This window comes from Sapajus apella, unplaced genomic scaffold (assembly GCF_009761245.1).
Source record: "Sapajus apella isolate SASKATOON/1434 unplaced genomic scaffold, GSC_monkey_1.0 scaffold71, whole genome shotgun sequence".
Taxonomy (NCBI): domain Eukaryota; kingdom Metazoa; phylum Chordata; class Mammalia; order Primates; family Cebidae; genus Sapajus; species Sapajus apella.
In genome coordinates, this window is record NW_022437011.1 from 9,613,179 (window position 1) to 9,638,104 (window position 24,926).

Consider the following 24,926-nt stretch of genomic DNA (forward strand, 5'->3'; position numbering starts at 1 on the left):
CCAATGTCAGACATGGTTGCAGAGCTCCCTTGACACTTTGTATGCTCAGGGAGGCAAAAAACTCACTCTGAGCTGCCTTTTATTTTTCATTTTTTTAAATTTTAGGTAAGGTCTGGTTCTATCACCCAGGCTGGAGTGCAGTGGCACCATCACGGCTCACTGCAGCCTCAGACTCCTGGGCTCAAGTGATCCTCTTGCCTCAGCCTCCTGAGTAGATGGTGAGCTTTAAGGCACCTCAAAGAACCACAGTCCGTCCTCCGGGCCAGCCTATAAATCCCCTCTCTAACCCTCCTGACAATGGGCTGCCCATCTTGCTTGCACACTTCATGTGATGGGGAGATCACTGCCTTAAAAGGCATGCAGTTTCCACTGTAGGATAGTTTCTTCTAGTGAGACCAAGCTGGTTTTCTTGTGCTGTCCAGCTGCTGGAGCTAGCTCACTCTGCGGAGCAGAGAACAAGTGACTCCATCTGCTGCACACAGGCCCCCGATGGCTGCGGAGAGGTCGGTGTCCTCCCACCCTCATTCCAGCCTTCTCTCCAGCTTCAGTGGTGCCAGTTCCCTACAAACAACCTTTTCAGCCCTTCATCTCCTGGGCAACCCTCCACTGGGCATACCCTAGTTGGCAATGGTCCCTTCTGTAGTTACTTTTTCTCACTACACAAGAAAGTATGTGTTTGTCATAGGGAAAGTAGAAAATATACACAAGGGAAAAATATCCCCAATCCCACTACCTGAAGACACCTCTTTTAGCTCTTTGGGGCCTCTTTTTCCAAGCAGATGCCAACGTGTGCATTTGTAATGTGAGAGGCAAAAGCAAGGTGATTTCAAAGCTGGTGGGAAGGAGGCCTCGCAGGGGAGAAAGGAAACTTCTGCCTAACTTTATGGCTTGAAGGGGCCAGGCACAGTGGCTCACCCTTGTAATCCTAGCACTTTGGGAGGCTGAGGCAGACAGATCACTTGAGGCCAGTAGTTCAAGAGCAGCCTGGTCAACATGGCAAAACCCTATCTCTACTAAAAATGCAACAACAACAACAACAAAATTAGCCGGGTGTGGCGGGCACCTGCAATCCCAGCTACTTCGGAGGCTGAGGCAGGAGAATCACTTGAACCTGGGAGGTGGAGGTTGCAGCGAGTGGAGATTGTGCCATTGCACTCTAGCCCGGGTGAAAAGAGCAAAACTCCATCTCAAAAAAAGAAAGCTTGAAGGGTCATTTGATTGTAAGACAGGTTTGCTCAGGAAGACTGAGGATTGGGACAAAGAGAATGAGATAATTCTGATGATAAAGAAAAGTGTAGTTTCCAAAGGCCATGCTAGAAATGTAGGGAGCAGCCGAGGCACTCTGGCTCATGCGTGTAATCCCGGCACTTTGGGAGGCTGACGTGGGTGGAGTGTTTGAGCCCAGGAGTTCAAGGTCAGCCTGGGCACCATGGCCAGACCTTACTCTACAAAAATACAAAAATTAGCGGGTGTGGTGGCATGCACCTGTGGTCGCAGCTACTTGGGAGGCTGAGGTGGGAGGATCGCTTGAGCTCAGGAGTTGGAGGCTGCAGTGAGCCATAATAGCACCACTGTACTCCAGCCTGGGCGACAGAGGGAGACCCTGTCTAAAAAACAAAAAAACAAAGGAATGCAGGAGTATTTGCTGAAGCATTGCCCTCCCCACAGGCTCCAACAACCATTCCCTCCCAGCCACCACCACCTTCCTCCTCCTAGACCCTGGGAGCAAGGCAAACCCAGGCTCCCATGGGCAGGGCCTCCTTCAGAATGGAAGAATCGAGGGCTGCAGTGCTGACCCCCTAGGAAAGTCCCACACAAGGTCCAGTTATGCCTTCACCCCAAATGTCAGTCAAGTTGTGTGCCCAATTAGTGGCACTTGAGGTATGAAGGAATAAGTATGGTTCCCAGGGGACAGTGCAGGGGGAAATGGGACAGTGTACACAACAGGTGCAAGGCAGATGGGAATTGGAGAATGTCAGGAAAACAGCTAGTCACAATAAGGAGACATTAAGGCCCCCCATGAACTCTAAGGCTTGGGACAGGGGGTGGTGCATTGAGTAGCCCTGTCATGGGATGGGGTCTCTAGTCAAGAGAAGGGTGACTCCAGAGGCTCTGCTTTCTTCTTAACTGTATACATGGAGAATGTCTTTCCATTTCAGCAAAGATTTGTGATGCATCATTTTAATGACATAATACTCCAGTGCATAAAGATGCCACAATTTCTTTAACCAATACCCTATTTTAGGACATTTAAGTTGTTTGCAACTTTTTGCCATTGTAATCAATATGGTAATGGACATCCTTGTAGCTATGACTTTGCCCACATCCATCTTTATTTTCTTAGAATAAATCCCTAGCCACGAGGGCCAGGCACGGTGGCTTACGCCTTTAATACTAGCACTTTGGGAGGCCAAGGATCACTTGAACCCAGGAGTTTGAGACCAGCCTGGGCAGCCTGACAAAAACCCGTCTCTACACAAAAATGCAAAAAATTAGCTGGGTAGGGTGTTTGTAGTCCCAGCTACTTGGAAGGCTGAGGTGGGAGGGTCGCTTGAACACAGGAGGTCGAGGCTCCATTGAGCCAAGCTAATGCCCCTGCGCTCCAGCCTGAGTGACAGAGTGAGCCAGTATCTCAAATTAAATAAATAAATAAATAAATAAGTAATCCCTAGCAATAGAACTACTGGGTTAAAGAACAAAAACAATTTTAAGGCTTTTGGTGCATGTTGACAAATTGTTTCCCAAAAGGTGTCACTGCATTTGCCTCCTAACTGCTGACAGCTATGTGCCTGTGCCGATTTCCCCAGGCCTTAGCCGTCAGTTGTTTTTTACTTATTTTTAAATATTTTATTTCCATAGGTTATTGGGAAACAGGTGGTGGTTGGTTGCATGAGTAGGTTCTTCAGTAGTGATTTGTGAGATTTTGGTGTACTCATCACCCGGGCAGGATACACTGCACCCAATCTGTGGCCTTTCGGCTCTCTTTTCCCCCACATTTTATTGCTAAATTTCAAACACATAAAAAAGTTGAACAAATTTTACAGTGAACACCTATCTAGCCACCCCCCGCCCCGGGTTTCCTAATTTATGTTAGTGCTGTCTTTGTCTTGTCATTATCTATGCATCCCTCCTCCATCCATCAAGCCATCTTTTTTTTTTTTTTTTTTTTTTTCTTGAGGCAGAGTCTTGCTCTGTTGCCCAGGCTGGAGTGCGGTGGCACGATGTTGGCTCGCTGCAAACTCAGCCTCCCGGGTTGAAGCAATTCTCCTGCCTCAGCCTCCCGAGCAGCTGGGACCACAGGCATGTGTCACCACACCTGGCCGATTTTTTGTATTTTTAGTAGAGACAGGATTTCAGCATGTTGACCAGGATGGTCTCAATCTCCTGACCTCTTGATCTACCCACCTTGGCCTCCCAAAGTGCTGGGATTACAGGCATGAGCCACCACTCCCGGCCCATCAAGTTATGTATATCAGAGCAAGTTACAGATATCAGTACACTTTGGCCCCAAACACTTCAACATGTTTATCATCAACTAGAGTTCAATGCTAGTGTAGGGGTCTTTGTTCTAAGAAGGCAAAATTTTTATACAGTGAAATGCACACTTCTTAAATATACCATTTATTGAGTTTTAACAAATGCATATATTTGTATAAGCCCAACTCTATCAGGATAAGGAATATTTCCACCACTCCACAACATTTCCTAGTTTTCCAGTTGCCCCCACTATTCTGATTTCTTTCCACTGTAGCTTAGTTTCGCTCATTCTGGAATGTCGTAATAATGGAACCATGCAGTATCCACTCTTTTTACCTGGCTGGTTTCATTCATTTCATTCAATCAATAGTTGCTCCTTTTTATTGTTGAGTATGATTCCATTGTGCGGACCTGTAATAGTTTGTGTTAATCCATTTGCTTCTTGACAGGCACCTGAGCTGTCTCTAGTTTGGGGCAATTGTAAATAAAGCTGCTATGAAACTGTTGTACAATCTTTGTGTGAACATCTGTTTTCACTTTTTCTTAGGGACTTGAGTGGAAATGCTGGGTCATAGGGTGGGCATATGCTTAGTTGTGTAAGAAACTGCTTGACCTGTTTACAAAGCAGTTCTATCATTTTACACTCCCACCAACGTTTTACACTCTACCACTGAGTTCTCAGCGCAGAACACAAAGGGGTTGTCACTTCCTTGGTTTCAGATGCTGCACCTTGGTGGATACCAGTGAAGGTCGCAATGCCCGGGTTGGCTGCAGTTGACTTGGCAATCAACTGTACGCCCCAGGCTGTTTCTCCTGGACAGATGAATGGATGGATGCTCAGCCAGTTCTCCCTGACCCTGAACTTGTATAATTGCTTTGTTGGAACCCGAATGTTGTCTTTTTCATTTTTCCTCTTTGAATTTCTTTGTTTTGAGACAAGGTCTCACTCTCTCGCCAAGGCTGGGGTGCAGTGGCGCAATCTTGGCTCACCGTAACCTCTGCCTCCCAGGTTCAAGTGATTCTCCTACCTTAGCCTCCTCAGTAGCTGGAATTACAGGCACACAGCACCATGCCTGGCTAATTTTTGTATTTTTAGTAAAGATGGGATTTCACCATGTTGGTCAGACTGGTCTTGAACTTTTGGCCTCAAGTGATGCATCCACCTTGGCCTCACAAAGTGTTGGGATTACAGGCGTGAGCCATCACGGCCGGCTCTCCTCATTGAATTCTGTCTTGTTGGTTTTGAGTTTGGCCTCCAGCCGGTCCTGTTAATGATGAGAGTAGCAAGCTCACATACGTGCACCATGTCCAGATCCTTGGTTAACTCATTCAGACTTTGGGAGAATTCTGTGAGGGAGCTACTATTATCCCCATTTTAGAGATAAGGAAATTGAGGCACAAAGAAGAAGTTAAGTAATTGCCCAAGTTGATTTAGTCATAAATGGTGGGATTAGAACCCAGATAGTTCAGATCCAGACATTGTGGTCTTTTTTTTTTTTTTTTTTGAGACGGAGTTTCACTCTCATTACCCAGGCTGGAGTGCCATGGCGCAATCTCGGCTCACCGCAACCTCCGCCTCCTGGGTTCAGGCAATTCTCCTGCCTCAACCTCCTGAGTAGCTGGGATTACAGGCATGCGCCACCATGCCCAGCTGATTTTTTGTATTTTTAGTAGAGACGGGGTTTCACCATGTTGACCAGGATGGTCTCGATCTCTTGACCTCATGATCCACCCGCCTCGGCCTCCCAAAGTGCTGGGATTATAGACGTGAGCCACCGCGCCCAGCCCAACATTGTGGTCTTAATCATTCACCCTGTTGCCTCTCTTCAGCTTCTGATGTCATCTGTTTTCATCTTCCAATCTCTGAAAACACATCAAGCATGCCTCCAATTCTTCATTCAAATTATTGGTTAAAACAAAACAAAACAAAACAAAAATGCTATGGACCAGAGAAGTCCAGGGCCAAGGATGGTGCCTGAATATCTGCCTCTAGAGATCTCCTTTTGCACTGGCCTTATTCCATTTGTCCAGAATCCTTGACCATGATTACCTGACCAGCTGCAAGGTTATAAAGCTGGGATCTAGCCGTGGCACTTCACCATAGTCTCAGGGCAGCCTTCATCACATATCTTTCTGAAACTGTACACACCACACATAGCATTTCATATCAGAATTGCCTGCCTGGATTTACTTGCCCAGGGGCCTGAGAAAACAAAGGGACCAGAAGGTGGGGCTGGGGCAGTGTTTGTTTGAGCCCATGTGGGCTCCCAGTGGCCCTTCATAGGGCCTTTCATAGGCCCTAGGTTTCAGCCCAGTATATAGCATGTAGTAGGTGCTCAATAAATGCTTTTTATCTAGTTTTTGTTTGTTTGTTTTTGAGATGGAGTCTTGCTCTATTGCCCAGGCTGGAGTACAATGGTGCAATCTCAGCTCACTGCAACCTCCAACTCCTGGTTCAAGCGATTCTCCTGTCTCAGCCTCCCGAGTAGCTGGGATTACAGGCGTGTGCCACCATGCCCAGCTAATTTTTGTATTTTTAGTAGAGGTGGGGTTTCACTATGTTGGCCAGGCTGGTCTTGAACTCCTGACCTCAGGTGATCCACTCACCTTGGCCTCCCAAAGTGCTGGGATTATAGGTGTGAGCCACCGCACCTGAACTTGTTTGTTTGTTTCTTGAGGTAGGGTCTTGCTCTGTTGCTCAGGCTGGAGTGCAGTGGTGCTATCATTACTCACCAAAGCCTCAACCTTTCAGCCTTCAGCAATTCTACTATCTCAGCCTCCTAAGTAGCTGGGACTTACAGGCATGTACCACCATGCCCAGCTAATTAAAAACTTTTTTTTTGTAGAGACAGAAATCTCACTGTGTTGCCTAAGCTGGTCTCAAACTCCTAGGTTTAAGTGATCCTCTTGCTTGAACCTCCCAAAGTTTTGGGATTACAGGCATGAACCAATGCACCCAGCCTTGTTAACTAGTTTTTTTTTTTTTTTTTTTTTTTTTTTTTTTTTTTTAGATGGAGTTTCACTCTTGCCACCCAGGCTGGCAGGCTGGAGTGCAATGGTTCAATCTCAGCTCCCGGGTTCAAGCGATTCTCCTGCCTCAGCCTCCTGAGTAGCTTGAAATTACAGGTGCCCACCATCATGCTCGGCTAATTTTTGTATTTTTAGTACAGATGGAGTTTCACCATGTTGGTCAGGCTGGTCTCGAACTGCTGACCTCAGGTGATCCACCCACCATGGCCTCCCAAAGTGTTGGCATTACAGGTGTGAGCCACTGTGCTGGGTCTGACTAGTTTTTGAAGGTTACTTGGCTTTATTTTATTTTTTATTGTGGTAGAATATCATAAAATTTACCATTTTAACCATTTTAAAGTGTATACTTCAGTGGCATTAGGTACCCTCAAAATGTCGCATAATCATCATTAGTATCTATGATATTTCCAGAACTTTTTCATCCTCACAAACAAAAACTCTATTAGATGAGAACTCACTTCTGCCTCTCCCCCCAGCTTCTAGTCATGTCTATCCTACTTTCTATCTCTATGATCTGCCTTGTCTAGATATTTCACATAAATGGAATCACATATTGGCCCTTTTGTGCCTGAGTTATTTCACTTAGCTTAACATTTTCAAGATTAATCTGGCTGGGCACAGTGGCTCACACCTGTTATCCCAGCACATTGAGAGGTGGTGACAGGATTGCTTGGGCCAAGGAGTTCAAGGTCATATTGGTCAACATAGTGAGACCCTCGTCTCTACAAAAATTAAAAAAAAAAAAATTAGCTGGGCAGGGTGATGGGTACCTGTAGTCTCAGCCACTGGTGAGGCTGAGGCAGAAGGATCGCTTGAGACCAGGAGTTGAAGGCTGCAATGAGCTATGATTGTACATCTGGACTCCAGCCTGGGCGACAGAACACGACCCTGTCTCAAAACAGATTTGTCCATGTTGTAGCCGGCATCAGGACTTCCTTTCTTTTTAAGGTTGATGTTCCACTATATGGGTGTAGCACGTATTGTTAATCCATTCATCTGTCAGTGGACACCCGGGTTATTTCCATCTCTTGGCTGTGGTGAGTAGTGCTGCTCTGAAGTTTGTTAATTGTAGACAGGGACTTGCTGTGTCGCCCAGGCTGCTTGCTAATTGTTATTTCATAACCCTGCTGTTGTGTTCTCCCCAGTCTTTTTTCACTAAAATGGCTCTTATCAAGGTCCCCAGTGGCCTCCATGCTGCTAAAGCCAAGGGAGACTTTCCGTTCTCGTTTCATGTGATTTCATTGGTAGCAGCTGACTTGGTCAGTCTCCTTTCTCCTCGATATTGTCTCTTCATTTGGCGTATGGGATTTCTTGCTTTTCCTCCGCTGCTCTGGATGGATGCGCCTTCTCAGTCCCTCTTTTTGTTTCTCCCTTTTCCCCTTTCTCCTCCGCGAGCTCTTTTTTTATTTTTTGAGATGAAGTCTCCCTCTGTTGCCCAGGCTGGAGTGCAGTGGCACAATCTCGGCTCACTGCAACCTCCACCTCCTGGGTTCAAGAGATTCTCCTGCCTCAGCCTCCGGAGCAGCTGGGACTACAGGAGCATGCCACCACACCCAGCTATTTTTTAACTATTTTTAGTAGAGACAGGGTTTCACCATGTTGGCCAGGATGGTCTCGATCTCCTGACCTCATGATCCGCCTTCCTCCGCCTCCCGAAGTCCTGGGATTACAGGTTCGAGCCACCGCGTCCTGCAGTTGTTTTTTTTTTTTTTTTTTTTTTTTGAGATGGAGTCTTGCTCCTGCTGCCCAGGCTGGAGTGCAATGGTGTGATCTCGGCTCACTGCAACCTCCGCCTCCTGGGTTCAAGTCATTCTTCTGCCTCAGCCTCCCGAGTAGCTGGGATTACAGGCATGCACCACCACACCTGGCTAATTTTTTTGTATTTTAAGTAGAGATGGGGTTTCACCATGTTGGTCATGCTGGTCTTGAACTCCTGACCTCAGGTGATACGCCTGCCTTGGTCTCCCAAAGTGCTGAGATTACAGGTGTGAGCCACTGCGCCTGGTCTACCTCTTTCTTGTCTTTGCTCAGCTTCATCCTTTCAAAGTGCCCACTGATAACACTCTATTTAAAATTGGAACACCTCTTACCCTGTCCACCCTCCTCATCCCCCCCCGCTTTTTTTTTTTGACAGGCTCTGCTTTATTGCCCAGGCTGGAGTGCAGTGGTACGATCTCGGCTCACTGCAACCTCTGCCTCCCTGGTTTAAGTGATCCTCCCACCTCAACCTCCTCAGTAACTTGGACTATAGGTGTGTGCCACCATGCTTGGCTAATTTTTGTATTTTTAGTAGAGACAGGGTTTCACCATGTTAGCCAGGCTGGTCTCAAACTCCTGACCTCAAGCAATCTGCCTGTCTTGGTCTCCCAAAGTGTTGGGATTATAGGTGTGAGCCACCATGCCCAGCCCTCAACACCTTTCTGAAGGCCTGTTTCTCCTGCGGTGCTTGTCATTGTTTGCAATATTATATACTTCACTCATTCACCATGTTTATTGTTTCTTCTCTCCTCCCACCCTCATTGAAAGCATGATTCAGGAGGGCAAGGATGTTTGTGTTTTTTGTTTACTTATATGGCTCACCTAGAATAGTGCTTAGTACATGTAAGGTTTCAATATATATTTGTTGAATGAATGAAGGAAGGAAGAAAGTATGATAATGTGGGAAGGGGTCTCTAGTCAAAAAATGCGATAGATGCTCGGTGCAGTGGCTTATGCCTATAATCTTAGCACTCTGGAAGGCTGAGGTAGGAAAATCACTTGAGATCAGGAGTTTGAGACTAGCCTGGGCAACACAGGGAGATCCTGTCTCTACAAAAAATTAAAAAATTAGCCAGGAGTGGTCCCAACCAATCGAGAGGCTGAGGCAGGAGGATACCTTGAACCCAGGAGTTTAAGGTTACAGTGAGCTGTGATCGCATCACTGCGCTGTAGCCTGGATGACAGAGTGAGACCCCATCTCAAAATAAATATCCTGGGCACTGTGGCTCAAGCCTGCCATCCCAGCACATTGGGAGGCTGAGGTGGGAGGATCTCTTGAGCCTAGGAGTTTGAGATCAGCGTTAGCAACATGGCGAAACCCTGTCTCTACAAAAAATACAAAAATTAGCCAGGTGTGGTGGTGGGTGCCTGTAGTCCCAGCAACACAGGAGGCTAAGAGGTGGGAGGATCACCTGAGCCCAGGAGGTTGAGACTGCAGTGAACAAAGATCGCTGCCACTGGACTCCAGCCTGGGGGACAGAGCAAAACCCTACCTTGCTTTATTAAAAATAAATGAATAAATAACTAAATTTTTAAAATGACTTAGGGTCAAGACAAGGTGGCTTTCTGGTATGCCCAGGTGTCGTGGACATTAGGGCTGTTTGCCGTACAGCAGCTGTCCCCATTCTCCTGGAACGTTTCTGAATTTTCCTTTGGGACAAATCCCCTCCCACCATCAGCCAGTCCATGTGGATCGCCTGAGGCCAACTCCAGCCTTAACTTCAAAGGGGTGGTGACTCTTGGTGACTCAGTGATTGGTTCAGGGCTGGGAGCATTTCACATTTTACCATGTTGCCCAGGCTGGGCTGATGAGGCTGAGTCCTTTACTGCACTGTTGGGATGGGGATGGCTTTTTCCCTCAAAGCTGGACAGAAGCTCAGACCTGCCTTAGCTGTCTTGATGCCTTTTTGGAAGAGTGTGCCTGGAAATGAAGGCAATGCAGAGGAACACAGGGCTACAGATGTGGAGAAAGACCACATTCCACAGCGTCTTCTGTGTTGCCTGACCTCCTCCTGAAGTTGACTTTCCATTCAGAGAAGCCCGTTTTCACGGGTCAGTTTGAGTTGGGATTTGCCGCTTGCAACCACTTCCCTCCCCAAGCTCCTGAACCGGGAGTGAGGAGGGGCTGGCTGCGGTCTGGGGGTGTGTGGCTGCACTGATCATCCCAAGTGAGAGAGGCTGAGCACATGGAGGGCACTCGCTTAGCAATGCTGGATGGAGGGGGCGTGAACACAGATTGCCTTGGCCTTGTCCTAGAAGCGCTCTGAAGCTGTCAGCGGAGAAGGACACGGGCATGAACAGGGGCAAACAGAGAGCTCCTGCCGCGCCTGAGCTGCAGCCTAAGCTGAGATGCATTCTGCCCAAGCTTGGGGTGGTAGTAGGAACCGGGAGACCACCTCCCTAGAGCTCACTCCTGAGCTCCCTCCGCCCCCACAACAGAAAGCCCAGTTCCAGCACACACCAGGAGGGGGACCTGGGCTCTGCTACTTACTAGGGGTGCTCTGGAGTAAGTCACTGAACTTTCTGAGCTAGTGTCCTCATAGGTAAAATGGGAATCATGTCCACCTCATAGGATTGCTGTGAGGGTGAAATGAAGTCATGCGTGCCAAGAACTCAGTGCCAGTCTGGCACAGAACACACTTAGCGGCGGTCAGCTGCGCGGCTGCAGTTTCCATAAACACCAGCAGGTGGCGCCCCGACCCCAAAAGAGTCCCCGTCGCTGGCCTTCCCAGGGCCAGGAGTGGCTGGGCGCGTCGGCCTCTTGGATCTCTGCCAGTTAGATCCCGACCTTTCCCGCTGCGGGGGGGACCCGTACGTGCACTCCCCTCAATTCTCTGTAGTCTCTGGCTCAAGGAAGAGGGGGATGTGGGTCACCATGGGATAGTCGGGGAGCCTGTTTTCCATCCGTGTTGTGTAAGGGCCCGGGCTGCGGAGACAGCCTGGGCAAAGTTGAGGAACTACCCGGGTTGGAGCGGATCGGAGACTTCCAGAGCGGGCGGGATCTCGACGCGGAGGCTGGTTGTTGAGTGTCTGCGGCTGGACTCGGGGCGCCACTGGGCCTGGTGCTGCGGCAAGGGGATGACCCATATGACCTGTATTCGTTTCCTGTCGGAGTGGGGGCGAGTGGGGCCCTGGGACGCCGGGGCGCTGGAAATTCTGCGTCCGGCCAGCAGAAGGAGGCAGAGAGCCCCCCACCCTCCCATCCCCGGGCCTGGCCCTGCTCTCCCAGCCCGAGCTCTCCCTGCGGGAACCTTCCCAGCTTGGCCGCTCCTTCTTCCCTGGGCAGGACTCGACATGTCCCGTGTCCCTTCATTTTGGAAAAAGGCTTGCCCTCCTGTCTCCCGCCCAGCTTCTTGGAGGAGTCCGTGGGGTAAGGGGAGGGTCAGCTTCAACCCGAACTCAACCCTAACTCCGCTGCACCCCCTGCTCCCTGGGCCTCAGTGCGGGTGATGGGACCATCTGGCCACTCTAATTCTAGCAGCTGCGAATTCCTGGGACAGGGTGGGGAGACCTCCACTAGGGTAGAGATTTGGAGGGGGCACAAGGGGCTCCTCCCCCTAATCCCCATCAACCCTGGCCTGGACGGCCAGCTGGACCTCCGGAAGCGGGGGCTGCCCACCCCATACCACCCCGGCCAGTTCCCGGCACTCTCCTGGACACGCTCCCGGAGGCCCACAAAGGCCCTTAGATGCATTTCTGGGCCAGGCTCTGCCGGTGCCCCGGGCCGGCAGCCGGCTGGTTCTCGGCACTGCAAGTCCCTGGCACTCCTGTGGGGCTTTGTCCACGAGCTCTGGCCCCGTGCTGGCCGGGCCTTGTCCGCTGGGGGAGGGATCGCACAGGCAGATCGCAGAGCTCGGGCAGTCTCCCTTTCTCCAGCCTGTGGCCTTGCCCTCTTCCAGGTGACTGGCCCCTTACCTCAGCCTTGCTGGCCCCCATGGCCAGGGCTGTCCAGTGAGCAAGGAGTGTGAGTCCTCCCCAGCTCCCTCCCAGCTAACATTGGTGTGGTGGGTCATGTTGTCTCCGTTTGAAGACCAGACCTAGGGCTCCAGGCATTCTCCCCAGGCCTTGGTGGCTTTCTGCCCCAGCTCCTGACTGCATGATTTCCCTACTATGGGCCAGTCAGGGTCATGGGCAGGTGTGCGTTTGTCCCTGGCCACTCACTCATTCATTCATTCTTTGGTTCATCACTCTTTGGATACCAACTTCATGCAGGTCCTGGGCTCAGGGAGGAGTGGGGACTGAGAGAGGAGTGTGCAGGGTCCTTGCCCTCATGGAGTGTCCAGTTCAGACAGTCACTACACAGTGTGACATGTGCTGTGATGGAGACAGACCTGCCCGCCTAGGGGAACCTCCTCAGAGAGGCCCTCCCTGAACAGCTGGGTGAAGCAGCCCTACCTGCCAGCCAGCTGTGGTCACACACCAGGTTTTGCTTGTTGGTGTGTTTCAAAGCCCTTCTAATATTTACAGATGACTTCTTCCTTTATTAAGGAAGGATTGCTAGAGCCTGGGAGGTAAAGGCTGTAGTGAGCCGAGATTGTGCCCCTGCCTGGGTATTCCTGTCTCTAAAAGAAAAACAAAAACCAAAACAAAACAAAAACAAAGAAACCCACTCAACAAACTAGGAACAGTGGGTACTCATTATATGAGGGCTTCACTAAATGCCCACTGGGTGCCAGGCACTGTTCTGGCCCCTGGGAATCTACAAGAGGGAGAGGAAAATTCTTCCCCTCACGGAGCCTATGGCCTAGGATTGGCAGCAGGCCATTCCCAGAAAAGACAAGTAAGCATGTGGTATATAAATATGTGTTATGGAGGAAAAGAAGGCCGGGAAATGGGAAATGTGGATGAAGGAGAGGGTAGTATTTTAGTAGAGTGGTCAGAAAAGGTGACATTGTAACTGAGGGGTGGGTGGTGCAGGTACCTGGGTGAGGGGGAAGTGTTTCAGGCAGAGAGCAGAAAGGGCCCTGAGGTGGGAGTGTACCTAGTGTTTTGGAGGAACAGGGAGGGGGCCGGTGTGTCTGCAGGGGAATGAGGTCAGAGGAGTGGTGGGAGCCAGATCTTGTGGGATTTTGTGGCCGGCGTAAAGATTTGGTTTGAGTCTGGGCGAGATGGCTCATGCCTGTAATCCCAGCACTTTGTAAGGCCCTGGCAGGAGAATCGCTTGAGCCCAGGAATCTGAGACCAGCCTAGCCTTGTGGTCGTGACATTTACTGCAGAAAGGAAGAGGAGGTCAGTTTGGGTTGGGTTAAGATGGAACTGCTCTTGGCCAGGTGCAGTGGCTCACACCTGTAATGCCGGCACTTTGGGAGGCTGAGGTGGGTGGATCACCTGAGGTTGGGAGTTCGAGACCAACCTGACCAACATGGAAAAACCCCGTATCTACTAAAAATACAAAATTAGCCGGCTGTGGTGGTGCATGCCTGTAATCCCAGCTACTTGGGAGGCTGAGGCAGGAGAATTGCCTGAACTTGGGAGGCAGAGGTTGTGGTGGGCCGAGATCGTGCCATTGCATTCCGGCCTGGGCAACAAGGCCAAAACTCTGTCTAAAAAAAAAAAAATGGAACTGTTCTTTTAATATCCTGGTGGCAACTCCAGGTCAGGGTCTGACCTCGGGTGGAAAAGTCCAGATTGGAGAATCACACACTGAAAAGCTTCAGGGTTTAGCTGGGCTTTGAAGCTGGGATGGGGTCATCACAGGCAAGAGTGAGATGAAGAAGAGCGAGGACTGAGCCCTGGGAGCTCTGGCACTGGATGTCAGAGAGGGGCAGAGGAACCAGCAGAGGAGGATGAGAAGGCGAAACCGGAGAGGCAGGACAGAAAACATAGCAATGAGGAGTCCTGGAAGTCAAGGGAAGAACGTACGTCAAGGAGGAGGCGGTGATGAAACGCTGTCAGACGCTGTCAGGGAGCTAAGACCAGGCCTGTGAGTGGATTTTTGGATTTGGCATTGTGGCAGTCACTGAGGACAGGCCACGGTCTAGTGCTGTGTACAAACTTTAGAAAATGTTGGCTGTTCCAGGTGGACCTAGCTACACAGGCACACAGAAAGTGGATACCTCGGTGTGAAGAAAAAGGCATCCTGTGCAGTGGCTCACATCTGTAATCCCAACACTTTGGGAGGATGAGGCAGGAGGATTGCTGGAGCCCACGAAGTTGAGACCAGCCTGGGCAACATGGCAAAACTCTATCCTTACAAAAAATAAAAAAAATTAGCTGGGTGTGGCGGTGCATGCCTGCAGCCCCAGCTACTGGGGAGGTGGGAGGATCGCTTGAGGCTGGGAGTTTAAGGCTGCAGTGAGCCGATATCGTGCCACTGCATTCCGGTCTGGGTATTCCTGTTTCTAAAAGAAAAACAAAACAAAAACAAAAACAAACCCATTCGACAAACTAGAAATAGAAGGTAATGACCTCAACATGATAAAGGGCATTTATGAAAAACCCACAGCTAATAGTGTACTCAGGTTGCAGTGAGCCGTGTGATTGTGCCACTGCACTACGCTAACCTGAGACCCTCTCTGTCTCTCTCTCAGAAAAAGAAAGAAAGAAAAAGAAAGAAAGAAAGAAAGAAAGAAAGAAAGAAAGAAAGAAAAAAGAGAGAAAGAAAGAAAGAAAAAGGCCTCTCTTCCCCTGACAGATGCAGCCTTGCCTCAGGGCACACAGCATGGTGAGAGGAAAGAGCAGACTGGATTTCAGCTACCTCTCCATCCTTCGTGTACCCAGCATCCTTGTGCAGTGCCCAACCTGCACATCTGTACTCGGCAACCGTGTTGACTTTGATGAGTGGTGTCAATGGACTATATAGGGAGATAAGAGCTAGACTGGAGTTTCTTTGAGAAAGAGGAATTGGAGACAGCATGGACAAGTTTTTCAAGGAGCTTTGCCATAATAGGTAAAACGAAATGGGATGGTAGCAGCGGAGTGGAGAGGAATTGGCCAAATGAGGGTGGATGGAGGGAAAGGCATCCCAGGCAGAGAGCTTGCCTAAACAAAGGGAGATCACTAGAAGTGGTTGAGGGCGTATGAGTGTGGGAGGGGTCCTAGGACATCAAATTTGAGGTCGGAAGTGTCAGGAGAGGGGATATAGAATAGGTGAATTGGGGCCTTTATCTTGGGGGTGTGGGGATGCTGGGGGCAGGGGCAGGTTGCAGCAGAGCTGAGAACACAGTAGGTGCTCACAGAGCTTTCTGGGATTGGCCTGGGGAATCTCTACCCAGGCGCCCCTCCTGGGCCTCAGGCTCCCAGCTGGAAGATGGGAGAATTGGATGTTGGTGGGTCCATCTGTCCCTGCCCAGGGTGCTGACCATGCCCAATGCAGCTGTCCCTCCCCCCGCCCCGCATACTTTCTGTACTCTCCTAGGGACCAGTCAAGGGCCTTCCTATGCGACCCCCTCAGGTGAGGAGGCAGGGTGGGGGAGGAAAGGGAGGTCACTTGGAGGAACAGGGAGAAGCTGCCCACTTTTCTTTCCCTTGAGGAATGAAAACATAGTCTATTCTGGCTCTTCAGTAGGGGGATGCTGACCCTGCTGTCTTTTCCCTTCCCTCCCTCCCTTCCTTCTTTTCTTTTCCTTCCTTCTTTTCTCTCTTTCTTTTCTTTCTTTCTTCTCTCTTCCTTCCTTTCTTCCTTTTCCCTTTCTTTCTCTCTTTCTTTTCCTTCCTTCCTTTCTCTCTCTCTCTTCTCTCTCTCTCTCTCTCTCTCTCTCTCTCTCTCTCTCGCTCTCTCACCTAGGCTGGAATAGTGGCTGGAATAATCTTGGCTCACTGCAACCTCTGCCTCCCAGGTTCAAGTGATTCTCTTCCCTCAGACTCCCCTGCATCTGAGATTGCAGGAATGCATCACCATGCCTGGCTAATTTTTGTATTTTTAGTAGAGATGGGGTTTCACTATGTTGGCCAGGCTGGTCTCAAACTCTTGACCTCAAGTGACGCAGCCTGCTTTGGCCTCCCAAAGTGCTGGGATTATAAGCCTGAGCCAGCTTGCCCAGATGGACCTTCCTTCTTCTTTTTTTTTGAGACGGAGTCTCACTCTGTCACCAGGCTGAAGTGCAGTGGGGCAATCTCATCTCACTGCAACCTCTGCCTCCCGGTTCAAGCAATTCTCCTGCCTCAGCCTCCCAAGTAGCTGGGACTACAGGTGCGTGCTACCATGCCCAGCTAATTTCTGTATTTTTAGTAGAGACGGAGCTTCACCATATTGGCCAGGGTGGTCTTGATCTCCTGACCTCGTGATCCGCCCACCTTGGCATTTTAAAGTGCTGGGATTACAGTCGTGAGACACTGCACCTGGCTGACCCTGCTTCTTTGAAGAGGTGAAGGTAGCCACAAGGAACAGTAACAATACTCCCCTCTCCAGTGTCCGTGGCACCCAGAGCACTCACACAGAGCCCACCTGTGGCCTCCAGACAGCCCTCTGAGCCCCTGGGATCTAGTTCCATTTGATGGAGGGGAAAGGAAGGTTCAGGAAGGGTATGGCTGCCCATAGCCACACAGCTAGAAAGTGGAGGGGACTGGACTAGAACCTGGATCTTCTTCCCCCTGCCACAGGCTCTTGGAGTTACAAAGGACAGGGGGCAGATCTGGGGGCAGAGACTAGGTTCTGTGTGCCAGCTGGGAGCAGGTTAGCTAGAGAGACAGCTGTGTCTGCCTTTCCCCTTTCCCTGTTATTTCCTTCCATGTAACTTATTAAGCCATACTGAGTGTTAGGTGCTGAGGATATACTGTGAACCCTTCAAGGGGCTCAGAGTCCATCTGGTGGACAGCGATTAAATAATGCATTCCATGAGTAAGTCATCATTACAGTTGGAATAGCCATGGGCTGTTGAGGGCATCTGTGTGCCAGGTCTTGAGCACATCAGCTCTTTTGGTCCCCATCCTAGCCCCACAATAGGGGGACTGCTACCATCCTCATTGGGCAGATGAGGAAGTAGGCGCCCAGAAAGGTGGTCCAGCTATGACTTGAGGCCGTGGGTGCCAAGGGCGGGGAATGTAGAATCTAAGCCCTGCCACGTGCACTTCTCTCCACAGCCCATGCTGGTTGCCACCCTTCTCTGACTTCAGGTAGCAGAGGGCAGGAGGGTAGAGTGCAGGACAGCAGGGAAGCTAAGCTCCTGTGCCCTTTAAGATCCAGGGCACCTGCACAGAGAGTGGCTCCCTTGTTTGTGGACTCTGTGGATGCGGCCTGAGTGCCCTCTTAATTGGCCAGCTGTGCCCACAGGTTTAGGTCTCCTGGGGCCATGAGCAGGTGACTTATGCTCTCAGACCCTCAGCTTTCTCATCTGTAAAATGGGTTGTAGGATTGTTTTGAGAGTTAAATATGACATATGAAGAGCCCTTGGTAGATCCATGGTTGTTAGGGACGTCACCATGGTTGATGAAGTCCCAGCTCCAGCTGGGACTGGATGTTACCCAGCTTGAAGAGGGGGAGGCTCAGACTCCACACTTCCAATTGCTGCCACCTTAAGAGGTCAGCAGATTCTCTTCTTGCTCCCTAAGAAGAGTCCATGTCTGTGTGTTCATGGGTGGAAAGAAGGTCAGAGAAGCCTTCATGGAGGAAGAGGCATTTAAGGAGGAATCTGAGGGTCCAGTAGGAGGTCACTGAGCACAGCAGGATCCAGGCCCCACTGGGCAGAGTGTGGATGGTCTGCAGAGGTCTGGAAGTGGAAGCAGCTGGATGTGGTGACCGTCCCCAGGGGCTGGAGTCAGGGAGAGGGGTAGAAAGTGGCCTCCTGTGGCAGGGCCTGACTTGCCTTCACCCAGGCACTGGGCCTGCTCCCCATCCTCTCCTTAGATCCCTGTGGGTGGGGCCCCTTTACTGCCGCTCAGAGAGGCGGAATCTTACTCTGCAGGTGCTTCATAGCCAGGAAGTTTTTAATGTCCAGCCCAGGTACAGTTGGTCAACCCTCTTCTTCAGGTAGGGTCCTGGGGTGAGGGGGGGGCATCAGGGAGATGCCCTGAGGGAGACACTGTGGGACAGGTGCCTTGGGAGATGGTTTTCTCCATCCTGGGCCCCCTCTGTCTCTCCCTTGGTCTCCTTATATCTGCCTAGGGTGACTTCCCCTTGACTTGGCACTGGGATTGCGTTCTTGGTTGGACTCACCTCTCACCTCCGCCTCCCTCAGGGTCTCTTTTGTCTCTACTCTCTCTTGCCTCCTCCCCTCCCACTCTGTCCTGAGTGCCCCTTCTCACCCCATGGCTCAGGTCCTCAGGTCTCCGTCCCGTCGGTCTCTAGGTCTCAGGGGCTCAGTCTTCCTCTCTCAGATCCTTCACCTTGGCCCCCTGCATTCCCTGCTCCCCCCTTGGCGGGGTCTCCAGGGGACTGGCCGTGTGTTGGGGGACTGTTGGGGCAGGGGTCATTCCCTGAACAGACCGTGGGAGGAGGGCAAGGACCCGGCCCCTCCTTCACCTCGAGGGCCTGGCGGGTCCTGAGGGCTCAGGTTCTGGGCCGCAGGGACCTGCCTGGCGGTCAGAGATGGTTGCATCTGACCAGGGATTCGAGGACGGCCGGGGCCCGGCGGGGCTAGGAAGGGGCGGAATCTCGGGCGCTCCCCTCCCCCACTTTCTTAAAGGGCCCGCGAGGGGCGGGGCGAGACAGGATGGGCCGCGCCCTCCACGGCAGGCTCGGGGTCCCGGGGCGAGCGGTGCGCGTCTGGCGGGCTGGGCTGGGGGCCGCGCTCCCTTCCCGGCTCCGCTCCCGCCGCTCGCGCGCCCGCAGTGCCCCCGCCCTTCCCCGCCCTTCCCGCTCCTCCCTCCTCCTCCTCCTCCTGCTCCTGCTCGCTGCTCCGCTCCCTCCCTCCTGCCGTCCGTCCCCCTCGCTCAGCCTCTCCACACCGCGGCTCCGGCACCTGAAGGGACGCGGGCGGGCGCGGACAGCTCCGACCGGCGGCGGCGGGGCGGGACAGGCAGCCCGGCGGCCTCCGATGGCCCCACCGTGAGAGGCCGGACCCGCGGCGGGGACCAGCAGCGGTGAGTGGGGCCGCCGGGCTCTGGGACCCGCCTCTCCCCGCTGGCCGCCAGGCCGGGGCGGGAGCGGCTGGGGAGGGGGCCACGTGCGGAGTGGGGGGCGCCGCCCTCGCCCTTGGTGCCCTCCCGGGTCCGCTAACAAAGCTACATTTCCAGATCAATTCCGCGGCGTCTGGAGCATCCGAAGGATACGGTTGTCATGGAGATGGGGCCGAGCGAGGAAGCCCGGGCTGGCCGGGACTGGGCCGGGAAGAGGGGGCGCCGCGGGAGAGCCCGAGCCCAGCCTGAGGGAGGAGGGTGGGGGCTGCCGACCCGATTGTCTCCCGGCTTCGCCGCCCGCTCCCCTCTCCCCGCTTTTGTATAATCTGGGGGTACGCGTGTGCGTGGGGTGTGCTAGTGGCAGCCTGGTGGCCGGAGATCGGGGTGTTGGGTGCCGGGGCCTGCAGGCAGCCACCTTCACGAGGCTGCAGCTTTGAGGATTTATTTCTGTTTCCAGTTTCCCAACTTTGACAGCCCGGCTTGGTGGCCAGGCCTTCCCAGCTCCGCCGCTAGAGCAGGGGCTCACACGGGGGCGTGGCAGGCAAGGCCGAGGAGGCACATAATGGCCGAGGCAGCAGCGGGAGGGAGGGTTCCCAGGAGCCGGCTGCTGGGGCTGGGTGGAGAAGGAGTCCAGATTGGGGACCACCCTGCCCAGCGGGCCCCCTCCTCAGAGGAGGTATTCAGACTTCTGCTGTTCCTAGAGGATCCAGGGGCTCCCTGGAATGATCACTGGAGGCATTGTTTTTGCATAGGCCCAGGGGTCCACTGTCTCAAGCCCACCCCTTTGTCTTAGGCCCATCTTGGGGGGCCCAGGAAGAGAACCCGGAGCAGAAGCAGCAGTCACAATGGAAGAGGTCCTTAGACTCCTGGCAGCCTGGGGATAAGCCAGGCTGAGCTTGATGGGGACAGGGAGACGGCTCAGGGTTTGGCCAGGGCAGGTGAGTGGCCTGGGTTTGGACTTTCCTGGGTTTCCCAGTTCCTTTTTCTAGATCCTACAGACAAGAGCTGCTTAATGGGGGTGGCGGTTGGCACTGGGCTGGGACTGCCTCCAAACCCAACCCGTGGACCTGAGCAGATGCAGTTATTCTGTCATTCTTCCACCCTCTCCCCAGGAGGTTAGGAACCTGCCTCCCAGGGAAGCTCCAAGTTCTGTGAACTGGGATCTCCGAATCAGTAAAATGTGTCTGCTGTTCTCCCAGCAGCCCCTTTCCCCAATATATGGTGGGAGGCCATGGCTTTTGAGTGGGGCTACTGCAAAGTTTGGTCCTGGTGGAAACGTAGCAGTCCCTAGGATTTGGCCAGAGCCCCCAGAAGATTCCCACCCAATGGGGTGAGTAGGTGGGTGTGGCCCAGCTAAAGGAGAATGACTAGGTTGTCCTCGGACGGCCTCCCTCACTGGTGCCTCTTGCAAGGTTGAAGTCTCAATGCTTGGGTAAATTGCACCCTGCAGCCCAGGGATCCCCCAAGAGGTCTCCCTCCTGAAGCTTGTCCTGACCTGACAACTCTGGAGTGCGTGCTCCACAAGCGGGCCTGACCAGTAGTGCCTCCCAGGGTCTTCCCTGAAGGGAGGGAGCAAAGCTAGCTGAAAACAATGACTTCCTGCTCTAGACAGCACTGAGAGAGAGAGAGAGTGGCTTGGGGCATTACCTCACCCAGCTTCCATATATGGAGCATATTCGCCAAGTACCCTCATAGCATAACTATCTTTAGAGGGAGACACTACCATTATTCCCATTTTGTGATGGAGTTGTTTGTTCAAAGTCCCCTGGTTAGTAAGTGGCAGAGTGAGGATTTGCACTTGGCCAGAACTGTCTGATACTCAGACCTGTGTCCCCATCCTCATCCTCTTCTGCCTTGGAGATACAACTTAGGAGGGATGTGGGAGGTGGGACAGAGTGCCTCTCCATCTGGGCAAGGGGGTAACCTTGGGAAAAACAAGCACTAAGCTAGAGTTTCCTAGGGAGGTGGGATTAGGCATTCCTATTCCGGACGTTGGCTTGCAGGAGATCAACACTGCCTCTCGCGACAGACGATGCTCTAGACCTCCTTTGCCAGATGGTCTTTTCCAGGAAAATCTGTTTTGAGCGGCATCTTATGTCTGAGGCTCCGTATTTAGACTGGCTCTCTGAACAGGAGGATACACTTAGGCTGTCGCCCCTAGAGTGGTGTTTGGGGGTTGGGTGGGCTTGGGGCCAGACCTGGCTCCTTGCCACAGCTCAGTGGAGGGATAGGGGCCCATGTTCCTGCCCTGGTCTCCCTGGGGCCAGCTTGTTTTCCTTGTCCCTCTAAGCCAGTTTGCCCACAGGTGAGTCTGCTTCCTCGGGGTCTGGCCCCTTTTTTAGGTGGTAAGCCACTCCAGCACTCTGCCTGCCTGGCCTGCGGTGACTCAAGCATCCGGCCCAGGGCCAGCCCACAGCACGGCTTGCCCAGGTTTGTGGGCTGCCCCAGGGAAGGAATATGTCTTCTCCTCTGACTCCTGCCCCCAAATCCCAGCCCCTGAGCTCCCCTCTTTGGAATGTCTTCCTCCACTCCCTTTCTTCTCCCACCTTACTTTTTATCTTGTCAAAGCTGATAATATGGTGAACACCACCAACATACCCTTCACCTGGAGACCTAGATTTGCCAACTATTAATATTTTGCCCCACTTGTTTCTCTCTCTCTTTCTCTCAACCTTTTGAAAGTTAAGTTGCCAACATTATAACACTTCACTTTAAAATATTTCAGCATGAAATGTCCCTGAGACAGGGACATTTTTCTACAAAAAGACTCTATTGTCGTCATACCCAAGAAGTTTAGTAATCATCCAGTTTAACCTAGCATGTAGTCCGTATTTACCCCTCTAGTTGTCTCAGTAATGTCCTTTATAGCTGTTTTTTTTTTTTTTAATTTGATCATGGAACTTACATTGCATTTAGTTATTATGGCTCTTTAGTGTTTCAATCTGAATGAATCCCTGGCTTTTTTGAAATTTTTAAAATGACATTGTTAATTTTGAAGCCTTGTGGTGTGTTTCACATTCTGGATTGGTCTTCTTGCTTGCTCATGATTAGATTCAAGTTCAACATTTTTGGGCAAGAATATCCCATAGATGATGTCCTGTCCTTCTCCGTGCATGATATTGGGACGGGAGGCACCTGTTACTTGCTTGTTCTATAGTAGGCGGCACTAAGTTAGGTCACTTGGCTCAGGGGTCCCTGTATTTCAATTCTGTTCCCCCCCCTTCTCTACCTCCAAAAGCTTAATCTGTGCACCAGGTCAGCAAATCTGACTGAACCCCTATATCAGACCAGATGTTGGAGAATGAAGAAGCAGACAGAGACCTTCAGGGAGCTTGCAACCTCAGGGTTGGGGGTGGAGGAGCTGCTGCTCAGACCTGTGCTGTTGGTAGGGGAGAGGGGAGGCCCAGAGAAAGTAATAAGAGGCACAGCAAGGGGAGAGGGCACGGGGGGCCAGACAGGAAGGCAGGCTCAGGCCACAGCTAGCCTGGAATGTGGGCTAACCAGGCTGGCCTTTTCCCCAAGGGCATTTAAAAACCACTGAAGGGCTTTGAAGAGGGGATGTTGGGGCAGTTTTGAGTGCTGGAAAGGCACTCTGAGGAGTAAAAACTGGGGCTGGCTGGGCCAGTACATGGGAAAGAGATCAACCAGGAGGCTGTGGAAGCACCCAGCACAAGACACAGGGGACTGGATTGGGGCTGCTGTGTGTGGCGCACGGAGGGAGTGGAGTTACGTGGTTTGGTGACTCTGCTGGGTGGCTGTTGCCGGTGGGAGAAGGGAGAAGGGGATGGAGCTGGGAGAGATTTAGGAAGCAGAATGGGCAGGCCCTTGTGTCTGATTAGAGGTGGGGAGAGTGGGAAGGATGAGCTCATGCAGTGGCTTGGGAAGGGAGATGGAGGCTGTGGTTTTGAGTGTGTGAGGTCTGAGGTGCTTTCCAGGCCAGAGTAATGGTATTTGGGAAGTTCATTTGGTGGTGACCACCTGTGGCCCCCTCGCAGAAGCTCATTTTGAGATGGGGGCAGAAAGAAGAGCCACACCTAACCCACAGCAGGGAATGGACAGTGGGCTTCAGGCACCAGCATAGAGGGGACTGAGCAGGGCTAGGCTGGCTCAGACGGCAGCTGCCCCTGTGGAAGTTGGGATAATCCTGCCACTAACTTGCAGACCCCAATTCCCTTACCTCGTTTTGCTTCTTCATACTTGCTTGGCAAAACCCCAACGCTGGTTAAATCCAATGCCTGACCTATCCAATGCCTGCATGTGCCGCTGACTGGGGCTGAGCAAAACCACTGCCCTGACTATTCTCACTTTCAGTCCAGGCCCATGAACACTGAACTTCAAGTGGGTCCTTAGCGCAGTCCAGCAGGCACAGCACAGGTTCTGAGGTTGTCGCCTCTACCCCGTGCTAGATGACTCTTTCACACTTGCTCTTTGTGTGTGTGTGCAGAGATGGGGTCTCACTATGTTGCCAGAGCTGATCTTAAACTCCTGACCTCGAGTGATCTGCTCTCCTCAGCTTCCCAAAGTGGTGGGATTATGGGCATGAGCAATTGCACCCAGCCCCCACTTGCTCTTCTACCCTCACCCCCCAGTCCCTCCCATCCTTCCTTTCAGCGTATCATCTTTGAGAAAATATAAGCAGTTAGAGCGTCCTGAGGCTCCCAGAGCCACACTCACCTGTCTGCCAGCATCTGCACTCACTGCTCTGCTTTCTTCTGTCTCTGTGGGCGAAGTGTCCCTGCTCCTGGTTAAGGCCACCCCTCTACTTGTGCAGAGATCATGGCCCCTTGTGTCTGCTTTAGAACATCACTCCAGCAGGGCCCCTGCCTGTATCATCGGGTCCTCCTCTCTGCTAGAGCATCCTATCAGCAGATATCTTGCTGTTATTTCTTCTGTGTTAAAAATGGTTCTGGCTGGGCATGGTGGCTCATGCCTGTAATCCCATCACTTTGGGAGGCTGAGGCAGGTGGATCACCTGAGGGTCAGAAGTTCAAGACCAGCCTGGCCAACATAGTAAAACTCCATCTTTACTAAAAATACAAAAATTAGCCAGGTGCAGTGGTGGGCACCTGTAATTCCAGCTACTTGGGAGGTTGAGGCAAGACAATTGCTTGGAGGTTGCAGTGAACTGAGATTGCATCACTGTACTCCAGCCTGAATGACAGAGGGAGACTCCATCTCAAAAAAAAAAAAAAAAAAAAAAAAAAAGGTTCTCTTGCCTTCCCCAGCCATCTACTGCTGCATCTGTCTCCTCCCCTTTGCAGAGAAACTCCCCAGAAGGGTTGTCTAGACTCGCTGTCTCCACATCCTCTCCTCCCGCTCCCTCTTGACTCAACCACTCTTATGGGGCTTTCTCCCCCTCCACTCCACTGACCTCTCCTCTCAAGATCATCAGTAATGTTCCTGTTGCTGCAGCCAGTGGCCAATTCTCAGTTTCGTCAGCGGCAGCAGACACATCCCATCTCCCTCTTCCTTGAAATACCTTCCTTGGCTTCCAGGACACCCATTCTTCTGTTTTCCTCTTACCTTGTGGGTTGCTCCTTCTCATCCTTTGCTGGTTCCTCTTCTCTCTCTCCCATCTCTTGATATCAGGGTGCCCCAGCACTCACCCTGCACAGGATCTCTCCTCCGTCTCCACTCCTCCGTACAGATCTCATCCAGTCTTGTGG

The 24,926-nt window shown here is 51.9% G+C and overlaps 1 protein-coding gene across 3 annotated transcripts in view; it reads left to right on the forward strand.

Annotated features, from left to right (window-relative positions):
• Positions 1-18,867: 18,867 nt before the first annotated feature.
• The window catches only part of PSD2 (pleckstrin and Sec7 domain containing 2), a 46,189-nt gene continuing 40,130 nt past the window's right edge, over positions 18,868-24,926 (forward strand). For 2 of the 3 annotated variants that reach the window (XM_032250565.1, XM_032250567.1), the window contains exon 1: positions 18,868-19,224. The gene's annotated coding sequence lies outside the window, so the exon portion shown is untranslated. Of the gene's footprint in view, positions 19,225-22,242; positions 23,599-24,926 lie in introns of those variants that run through there. The other variant, XM_032250566.1, reaches the window with a different exon arrangement.